The sequence below is a fragment of the Manacus vitellinus genome, unplaced genomic scaffold, assembly GCF_001715985.3.
Source record: "Manacus vitellinus isolate BGI_N305 unplaced genomic scaffold, ASM171598v3 scaffold_91_pilon, whole genome shotgun sequence".
Lineage (NCBI taxonomy): Eukaryota > Metazoa > Chordata > Aves > Passeriformes > Pipridae > Manacus > Manacus vitellinus.
The window spans coordinates 307,606-317,897 of record NW_021940873.1 but is presented as its reverse complement, the minus strand read 5'-3'; the positions used below and the strand labels follow the sequence as shown (position 1 = coordinate 317,897).

Genomic DNA, 10,292 nt, shown 5'->3' with positions numbered 1-10,292 from the left:
GTCTCACAAGCCACCAGTGGGGAACTGCCCCCTCCTGCTCCCTGGAACTGGCAGGTTTGGCAGAATCACAGAATTATTTTGGTTGGAAGGGACCTTAAGGATCATCTTGTTCCACCCCCTGCCATGGACAGGGAGACTTTCCACGATCCCAGGTTTTTTTGAGTCCCGTTCAACCTGTGCCTTGGACATTTCCAGGGACACAGGGGCAGCCACAGCTTCTCTGGGCAACCTGTGCCAGGGCCTCACCACCCTCACAGCAAACAATTCCTTCCCAATATCCCATCTAACCTGCCTTCTGTCAGTGGGAAGGCATTCCCTCTTGTCCTGTCACTCCAGCATTTGTAAACAGTCTCTCTACATCTTTCTTTCTTTTAGGCTCCCTTCAGGCACTAAAAGGCCATAACTGGATCATCCCAAAGCTTCTCTTCTCCAGGCTGAACAATCCCAGCTCTCCCAGCCTTTCCTCCCAGCAGAGCTGCTCCATCCCTCTGATCCTGTTGGTGCCTCCTCTGGCCTCTCTCCAGCAGCTCCATGTCCTCCCTGTGCTGTTCCCCAGGGCTGGAGCAGCTCTGCAGGGGGGTCTCACCTGAGCAGAGTGAAGGGACAGAATCCCCCCCCTCAACCTGCTGTCCCCAAAAGGGAGGTGCTTGGGAAAGAAACTTCCAGTGAAATTGTTTTTTATACTAAAATTACTAAGCGATCACAAAAACAATGACAACCCTCACATCTGTTTCATCCAAGTCTTCCACTGTCCCCTGCCACGGTGACACCCCTGAGCATGAAACAAAAAGGCATTATCAGCCACCAGGACCATAATTCTGCTGTAATGTGATCCCCCCTCCACACACACATGTATTTAAGAAAGCATTGAAACTGGGATTTCAGGATCACTAAAGAGCCACGGGTTTACTGATGTGTTCCTTCATTATCCAGACATTTCCTCATGGGACAGGAATCCCCATCACCTGCAGATGGCTAAGGCAGCACCATTTTATGCTCTGTGCCTCACTACCCATGTGGACCAAGCTCCAGTTGTCTTCCCTGCTTTCTCTGGGTCACTACTCTGGCAGCTTGAAAGTGTTAAGCTCTTAATGCTTCTTTTCTTAATCTAAGTGTTCCCGCATTGTTGGGATTTTCAATGACTGTAATTAGCTCACAGAGTGCCACAAATTACACTTTTCTACAGGAATATTACTTATAAATAGGGGTTTTAGTGCCTTCTCTCTGAAATGAGCTAGTTGGATAACAGCTCTCATAACCCTTGGACAGCATGTGGGCCTCCTACTTCCCTTTTAGCCCAGTTTTCCTAATCCAAGTATCCTGGGAATCCAGCACTCTTTGGGAGGCGTGGAAGACATGACCTGCCATCAATCTTTTGTCACACCCTTGAGAAGCTGACAGCAATGCTCCAAGGTTACAAGCCATCTTTCAAAATCAGCATGTGACATACATTTCTCCAGATCCATGCCTTGGCCAACGCTGGCATGATCAGGGGCTGGAACTGGAAGCTGTTCATCCACTCTCCACCTGCAGTCAGTGGGACAAGGCACCAACAAAAATATTGTCATGATCACCTTCACTTCACATTATTTGCTTCTCTCTCCAGATAAACCCCCCACCCCGGTGCAGGGCAGGGGCCAGTCCCTGTCCTGTGTCACAGAACAGGAGCAGGTGCCTGAGGGGTTTTCTCTGCTGTCAGTGAAGCCCCTCCCTGTTAATGCTCTTAATTAGGTGACTGCTTCAAGTGAAGCGTGGATCTAGTTCACCCAGACAAAAATCTGCTCTGAGCAAATTATCTGAAGGCAGATTTGTTACAGACCAGTGTTTGACTGTTGTACCCCAGCTCATTAGCAGATGCTGATCCCACTAAGTAATTAGCAGGTTTCTTGAGCTCTTAATCCTACCCTGACACACAGCAGAGGGAAGTGTCCATGGGAAAGACACAGCAGTGGTGGGGATGGGGAGCTCTGCAAGAAACCAGATGTGAATTTGAGCAGCCATTAGCTAAGCTGGAAGGAAATTCTTGGATTCTTATGCTGTCAGAACTGGAGACCAACCCTTGGAAATGGACCTGGAAAGGACCTTCCCTTCAGTGGTCAATATTAAGAGATCTGCAAAGCCAGGAGTTCATTAATGCCTCTGCACTAATGACTGAGGCCCTGGAAGGGGCTGGTTTGGTTTGTGAGCTTGATCAGGGTGACCTAATTGTGGCCTTCCAGGACCTGAAGGAGCCAACAAGAAAGAGGGAGAGAGACTATTTACAAGGGCCTGGGGAGACAGGACAGGGGGAAATGGCTTCACACTGCCAGAAACTGAGGTGGGATATTGGGAAGGAATTCTCCCCTGTGAGGGTGGGGAGGCCCTGGCACAGGGTGCCCAGAGCAGCTGTGGCTGCCCCATCCCTGGAAGTGTCCCAGGCCAGGTTGGATGGGGCTTGGAGCAACCTGGGCTGGTGGAAGGTGTCCCTGCCCATGGCAGAGGGTGGGACTGGATGGGCTTTAAGTTCCCTTCCAACCCAAACCATTCTATGATTTTACTATCACAACAGCAACAAGTTGTTTTGCAACTGCTCCAAACCCACCAGATTTTCCAAACTTCATAACATTATATTAACTCTGTCCTTGACCAGAGCCAACCAAAATGGCTCTTGTTTTCCACTTTGGCTGGGAAAACTTGGGAAATTTACATGCCAAAATTAAAAACAAAACTGCCAGACAAGAACTCCTGGGTGCTGCACAAAATCCAATATCCTATTTTAAAAGACAAAACAAATTTTAAAAAAACCTCAAGCAGCCACAAGAGTGGGAGCTGAAAAGCAGCACGAGGAGTTCCCTCTGTGGTGGGACAGGAACAATTCCTTGGTCAACACCTTGAAACACTTCAAACTCTCTGGGTTTTTCCACACCATGACTATTGACACATCAGAGCTGACATTGCTGAGTCAGCCCCTTAAGCATTGTACACTTAAAGAACTTTTACAACTAATTTATTACAGATAAGGGCAGCTGTAGCATATAAAAGTCCTGTTAGAAATACAAAATCAACTGAAAACCAAGCAAAGGTTACTCAACTTCTAACTTGAATTGCCAAATTGTAACTGGAGATTGTAATCCAACTTGTAATCCAAACAAGATAACCCCACTCATTGGTTGTGACTTGTTGGATAGTGATCAAGAGTTCCCTATTATTATCATGTATTCACTCTAAATGGCCCCATCTTCAGTAATTTATAATAAAATCTGATTATTGTGCTCAGCTACAACATTCAGTACTGAACAAGCCTTTAGTAGTTTAAGGGACAATATTCCCCAGCCCCCATTATAGACACCCCACAGCAGAAGGCAGGTTGGAACTGCTCCCATCAGCCCTAAAACAGGTTCCTTTGTTTGCACAGATAACTATATTTCCTTTTCCTCCTTCTCAAATGATGGTGGTGGGTTGATTCATTTTAATTTAAAAAAAAAAAAATCAACCAGTGGTACTTTAAACCAGTTTCATTCAGACCAAAAGAGTCACTATAAATATTAATGCTGTTGATTTTATACTCCTTGTAAAACAAAGGTGCTGTTTGCCCCCCAAGAAATCAGTTTATTCAATCAAATCTGTTGTAATTGAATAATTTAGCTTTAGTAAACTGTCTCTGAAGTGTACAAAGTAACTTTTTTGAACATAAATCTCACTGCCCTGTCTCCTCTGTGGAAAAGAGACTGTAACCCTTTCCTATACATAGGAAACAACAATACCCAGACTGTCTGCTTGTCACCAGTGCTATCAGCTCTCCATGAAGGGGATCTATATCTTCCTCCAGTCAATTTTTTTTTTCTCCATAAACTGATCTTTCAACAGCCTTGGAAAATCCTGGAAATGGTACAATAATTCCTTCCCTTTTCACAGGTGCAGGTGAAACAACCACTGTGATGTTTATGGTGGGGTTACACTGAAAACCAAGTGAAGGGCAGGAGCAGGAAAATCTGAAGTGGGGGGTAAATCAATGGAAAGTTCAATCATTGGAAGTTCAATCATTTGTTGTTATCTGTGTCCTGTCAATACTGATAAGGGGAGACAGGTGAACAAGACCAAAGTGGGGTTTTCCAAAACATGTCCCACTGCTAAAGAGTCCTCGAGCAGTTAAAAGTAAAAGCATCTGAGCATCCCTCTCCCCCAGTGCCCACCATTTCCAGTTTAGAGCAATTTTAAATGTTGATTACTTTTCAAAAAATGGCAATCTTACAGTCACTGACAAGTTTTAGATACTTCTGATTTCAGCCCTGATTTGGCACAAGCTGTTTATTAACTCCTCATCTAAAGCATCAACCACACAGCTCAAAAAGCTGCATTCTTGAGGAAAGCAGAAAAAAAATATGAATAACAGTGACCTGACATTATTTATTCATAGATTTGCACTCAAACACACCCATTGTAAGGTCCCACTGGTCTCCAGGGGCAAGTTTAACTGAAGTCATCTTTGCCTAAACCTTATGCAGGGTGAATGAAACAGTAACATGTCAGTCGGGGTGGAAAAGGGCAGGAAAAGAGCAAAGTGATGAGCAATACTGGGTGTTTATACCACCTTCAGGAGGGACAAGAATGCAGCCTGGAGATAAAAGAGAAAGGCAGGTCCTGCACAGGGAAAGCCATGGTGAGAACAACTGAGCCAGATAAAATCCTATGTGTGTGTCTGTCCATGAACTGGAGAGAGGAAAACAGAACCACCTATTTCTAAGGAGAGGGAAAAAGTCAGAGGTGCTTGTTACAACAGCAGGCAGGAAATTGGAGGCACATCATCTTAGTCTAAGGCATAACAAAAGGAAAAAGGAGGAGTCTGAGCCCCCCAGAAGGCTTCAGAGACTAACAGACACCCTCAGAAATCTAGAAATATTTTAAAGAGATGGTACAAGTCAAAACGGATTTTGATCTGTCCTTTTTATGAAGAATGTTTTCCAAAAATACTACTTTTACTCATACCAAATGTATTTTAGAGTATCACAGGAAAATGAAATTTGCTCTTATGTTCAAGCATATTTGTTCAAGCTTCTGAGAGGAAAAATCACACCAGTTCTTACCAAGTTTGTCCTCTCTCACCATCCCCATCTGAAACCCAGCACCACAACTGGCTGTTTACTTTCCAGCTTGTGCCCTTGGATCTTTAGGAGGGTGGTGTGGTCAGGACCAGTGTCCTTCAGGAAGCAGCCCAGCTCTGGGGAAGGGCTGAAGGCAGTGCTCAGGGAAAGCAGGGATTTGCCTGGGCCAGCTGACACAGGGGCCAGGTCCCAGCTGCCATCCCTGCTGTGTCACACTGAATTACAGGCACAGGATGCCACCCATACATTCCCTGGTGCCAGACAGGGATTACTCAGCTGATTTGGAAGCTCTGGTTCATCCATTTTGCCAAATCCAGGGCAAGCAAAGCAGGGCTGAGAGGGAAGTCAGGTCACTTGGGACACTCGTGCCACTGCTGAGACAAACAAAACCTCCAGGCTGACCCCAGCAGGGCATAGACTAAAACCAGTCTGCCCAGTTAGACTGTCCAGACTGGGATCAGCATTTTGTGTTGCTTCTCTCCAGGTACAACCAGCCCCTTGGCTTTGGCAGCTGTACATTCACGTGCCATCAACAGGGAGGTAAAACCCCTCAAAAGCCCTCCTGTTTCAATCGTTGCATTGGTAACACCAAAGCAAAAGTCACAGTTTACCAGGCCTTTTTTGTTTCTAAATCTTGTACTTGTCACATTATGCACAGTAGGAGAGGCTTCCAGCCTTTCTATATTCTAATGTGATGAATCACACCGTGTTACTGAGATACTCTCAGAAGTAATCTAAGCTTTAGAATGAAATCACTGAGTACAGCAGCCTGAAGAAGAGAAAAAAGATCAATAGAAAAGATTCACTGCAAAACAAGCTTCCATGAATGAGAGGGAAGTAATTTTGTGTCAAGAGGAAATGTCTTCTGTGTCTTTGTAGCAGGTTACCTTAAACTCAGGCCTTTCCAGGAACGCATCAGTAGCAGAGTACACGAACTTCAGTGACCTCGTGAAAGGCTGACACAATCCCCCCTCTTAGGGCAGCCTGTCAGCTTCCACAGCAAGTGATGCTCCTGAGAAATCCAGTCTGACCAGACTTCCAGCTGCTGGAAGAGGCAGGAGTGTATCTGGGTCACAAGCAGCAGAGCTGCTCTGACCAAGGCTCAGTGATGTGCTGACATCAATATCTCCATCCCTGAGTGCTGAACACACAGGGTGGCTCATCCTGGAGCTGCTGCCAAGAGATGGCAGTGAGAGCTCATCCATCCTCCCCGGGGGACAAGGCACAGCCCTCGCCCTCCACACAGGGACAGCTCCCACAGAGCCACAGATCCCGGGACACAGCAGGGACACCACGGGGAGCCCTCACAGCCAGGGCTGTGTCTGCCCTGCAGAGCAGAATCCTCCCCAGAGGGACCACAGGGCCTGGGGATGCCTGTTCCCAATGCTATACTGAAGTTATCTATCCCAAACCCTAAAAAGCTGGAGCTCTGTGATGTACCCTTGTGGCCTCAGTGTGGGCACACGTCCCTGGTGCCACGCAGGTGAGGAGCAAACCATGCCACACACATGCTGCTCTTTGCTTTGCTGGTAAATGGAAAGGTGTCTTTCACCCTTCACAGCTACAAAGGATCACACTCTCCAAATCCCCAGGACACCTGGTTTTGTTTTGCTTCTTAATAGCACACACCCTCTTTGCAACACCTGGCCTTTTAAACACCAACACTGCCACTGTGTGAAAATCAGATTATACTGTCACAATTATTTGTTAGATACTGAAAACCTGAAGAAAAATTAACCAAAATATCTCTGATCACGTGGTTCTGTAGAGCCAAGATCTGATGTGCCTTCTGGGAAGCATCCCTGGATGTCAGGCAGCAATGCAAGTACCACCCCAGAGGCAGCAGACTGGGGAACAGTCCATACAAGAGACAAAAAAGAGAGGGATGATCTTTCAAGGTGAAGGACTCAATTCTCAGACTGAGATCTTAGGAAGCAGAAACAGTGGTGGTTCAGCACAAAAGAGCAGAATTCAATCCAATGGTTTGAAACATGACTGAAGTGAGAGTGACCCCTCAAAACATCCCAGCAGGAAGGCCAAACCTCAGGTCCGAGATGTGGTTCAGACCCACCACGTGGTCAGATCTGGATTTGCCAGATTTCTGTTGGTCAAGACTGGAAACTGAGGCCCACTGGCACTGCTCTATCTGAGCAGCTTTTATACTTGGTTTAATTTTCTTTGGATGCAATCAGTGCAACACCCACTTCCTCACTTCCAAGGGGTCCATGTGCATATGGCCTCAAAGACTGAAGGGATAACAACTCCAGGGCTGTCAACCCCTACAGGTAACAACAAAGAACAGAGATCTAAACTCAAATGTGCTCTACAGAGGTTCATATTATAGTGCCAGACTCTGTTCCCTGCACTGGGATTCCTGGAAGTGCCAATGGCAATGGTGGGGTATCACAACTCCTCCTGTCCGTGCAGGCTGCAATCCCTCCTCCCTTCAGGGGAACTCAAGCTGGACAGCCTGTGATAAATACACCTTCTCCAATGCTAATACACATATTTTAGCAAATGTGTGACAAAATTAAACCTGGGAATATGTTTTCCTGGGATGCACAGACAGCACAAGCACTCGCCCTGGGTGTGCTGTGGCAGTGCCAGCCAGGGCAGGGCTCTCCGTGAGGAGGCTCTGAGGGCACAGCTGGCTTTGGGCACACAGACCAGCCTGGTGCTCCTGTCCAAGGATGGGGTTTGCATTAGAAACAAGGGATGTGACACATTTACACCTCCTGCTCCTCGAGTCCATCTCACTACTGCTGACAGTGAGTAGGTTCCCAAACCAGATTTGTCTTGGATAAGTCTAAACCTCAGAGCTGGAATTCACAAAATAGAGCCCATTATTCTCTGAATGGGATAAAGCACAGGCTAACCAGAGAGGGAAAATTAGTCTAATGGCAGGAAAACAGTTTTCATTAGAGAAATGCTTCTAGGAAAGAAAATGGGCTGAAATGAACTGGATTTGAAAGCCTGTTTAGAATGGGTGGAATTTATTCCAGCTTCTTGGATGGCTTATTTTTTTTGGGGAATCTCTATCACATAACCAGAACAGAGGGGTTTAATTTTCTTTTTCTTTTTTTCATTTTCTTACATGTTATTGTCTTACTTTTTTTCCTGCCTCACTTTTATGGAATTGGTTCTGTAAGTGAACGTGGCAGGGCACTTTCTCCACTTGGCAATCAGCACAGGACTGGCCCCTGCCCATGTTTTGGAGCCTGGAGAGGTGCAATGTGCCCAAAGATCACCCACAGCCCTTCTCTCCCAGTAAATTCTCCAGAGCTCTGACGCCACAGCTCACTATTGAACTGCAGCCATGCTAATTAATTCTAATTTTAGTTCCACCTCTTTTTGACCACCAATAAATCCATGTTGCTTTGTAATCCAGAACTGGGATATGTTCCAGCATTACAGGATTGGGCATTTTAAAACCATTTCTGTGCCTACACCCCAAATGTCAGTAACCTCAGTAAGTCTGGCAGATGAAAATATCTACCTGTGTGCTTTAGGGTTAGGGAAAGGCTGTGGGATGGCAATTCCACCAGCAATTTCCTCCTGGAACTGCAAGCAAAACAGCACAGCAATGCCATTTGGTATGAAAATGGCCCTTAGCAGAAAGAACCTGATCTGTGTGTCATCCCAACCTGCTGAAGTTCTTCCAAGGAAGCAGCTACTGCAAATGGCAATTCTGCACCAAAACCCCATCGCTGAAAATCCTTTACTTGCTCCTTGTGTGGGTTTTATACCAAGACAAAATTTTAATTCTAATACATAAACACCCTTTCTTTTCTCGTCTTTAGAGCCTTTCAGAGATAAGTAACTACAGCAAGATTGTTTCCTTAGTTTGCAGGCTGCTGTCCAACTATTCCTCAGGCATTTCATAATCTAATTGTATTTCAAAGAGCTGCCAAAAATATGAATTTTACTTAATTCAAGTAACAGATCTACGTATCCAAAACTACGTGCTGCTTCTGTGGTGGCAGCTCTTACCTGCTGCTTTCAGGGAAGGCAGTGCCTACCCCAAACTTGGGTTTATTCCTGAGGAAATGGTCACAGCTGGTGTCACACCAAGCTGTCATGGTTTCAGCACTGTGTCATGTTCCATATCCTCAGGCACATTCAAACTGGAGTCAAGCAGGGAAGAACTGCACTAATTTGAAATACAAAATGATAAATAACTGGGTTTGAGTGGGGGAGCAGGGAGCACAGCCTGCTTAAAACAGCAAGCATTTGTTGTGCTCAACAGGTCTCAAGGCTGCCCAGCTAGGTGTTCCTGCTCCTCAGGAGGGTTCCAGCCTCCCACTATTCCTCTGGTTTAGCTGGAATTCTCCAGTGAGGAGGAAGGATGGTATTTTGGCCTTTTAGAAGCAGAGAAGCCTGATCAATAATACAAAGCACAGTAAAAGTATAATTGTATTAAACACTTAAGACAGACTTAGTGCATGATACTTGTCCCACTTACCCACATTTCCAATCTACCAGCCACTACACTGTAAACAGAATTTTGGTTAATCCCACTGAGGATTCTCTCTGTGTATATTCTGTAGCTCAGTGTGATCTTGCAAACCAGTGACAAACATTCAGAGGCATCACATTTAGAGAACAGCCTACTTTTTAAATGTTCAGCCTCATCTATCTGCAGTGGTAAGAAAGCCCAAAATACCTGATGCTACAAAACCCTCTGTTTTTGAGATGCACATTCCAGAACTCACTGTTCAACTTGCCTGCTCACACCTCAGGCCAAAATCTTTCTCCATTTTGCCTCTTCTCCCCAAACATCAGCACATCATGTGACAATGAAGAGGAGTGGAAAATGCTGCTGATAACTGGTACAGGGTTTGCAATTAGAGATTTGGCCTGGAAATGCTCTAGTCCAGCTTCCTACCCCATGCTGTCCTGAAAAGGCCACATGAATTGGGCAATATGCACACACTACATCTGGTTACAGCTCTGAGCAGTCACCAGTGTCTTCCTGGAGAGCTGGAAGGTTCCTACTGCTCACCAGTGCACAAGGACACAGTAATTGCACAAAGACAAGCTCCACAGGATCCCAGAGTGGGTCAGGTTGGAAGGGACCACAGGGGCTCATCTGGTCCCATCTCCTGCTCCAGCAGGGCCAGCCCAGAGCACACGGCACAGGATTGTGACCAGAGGATTCTGTGAAGAGACTCCACACCCTCTCTGGTCTCTGTTCAGTGCTGGGTCACTGTC

General features: G+C 46.1%; 1 long non-coding RNA gene across 1 annotated transcript in view; it reads right to left on the bottom strand.

Annotated features, from left to right (window-relative positions):
- The window catches only part of LOC108642001, a 93,974-nt gene that overhangs the window by 42,808 nt on the left and 40,874 nt on the right, over positions 1-10,292 (bottom strand). The gene's annotated exons all lie outside the window — the stretch shown is intronic.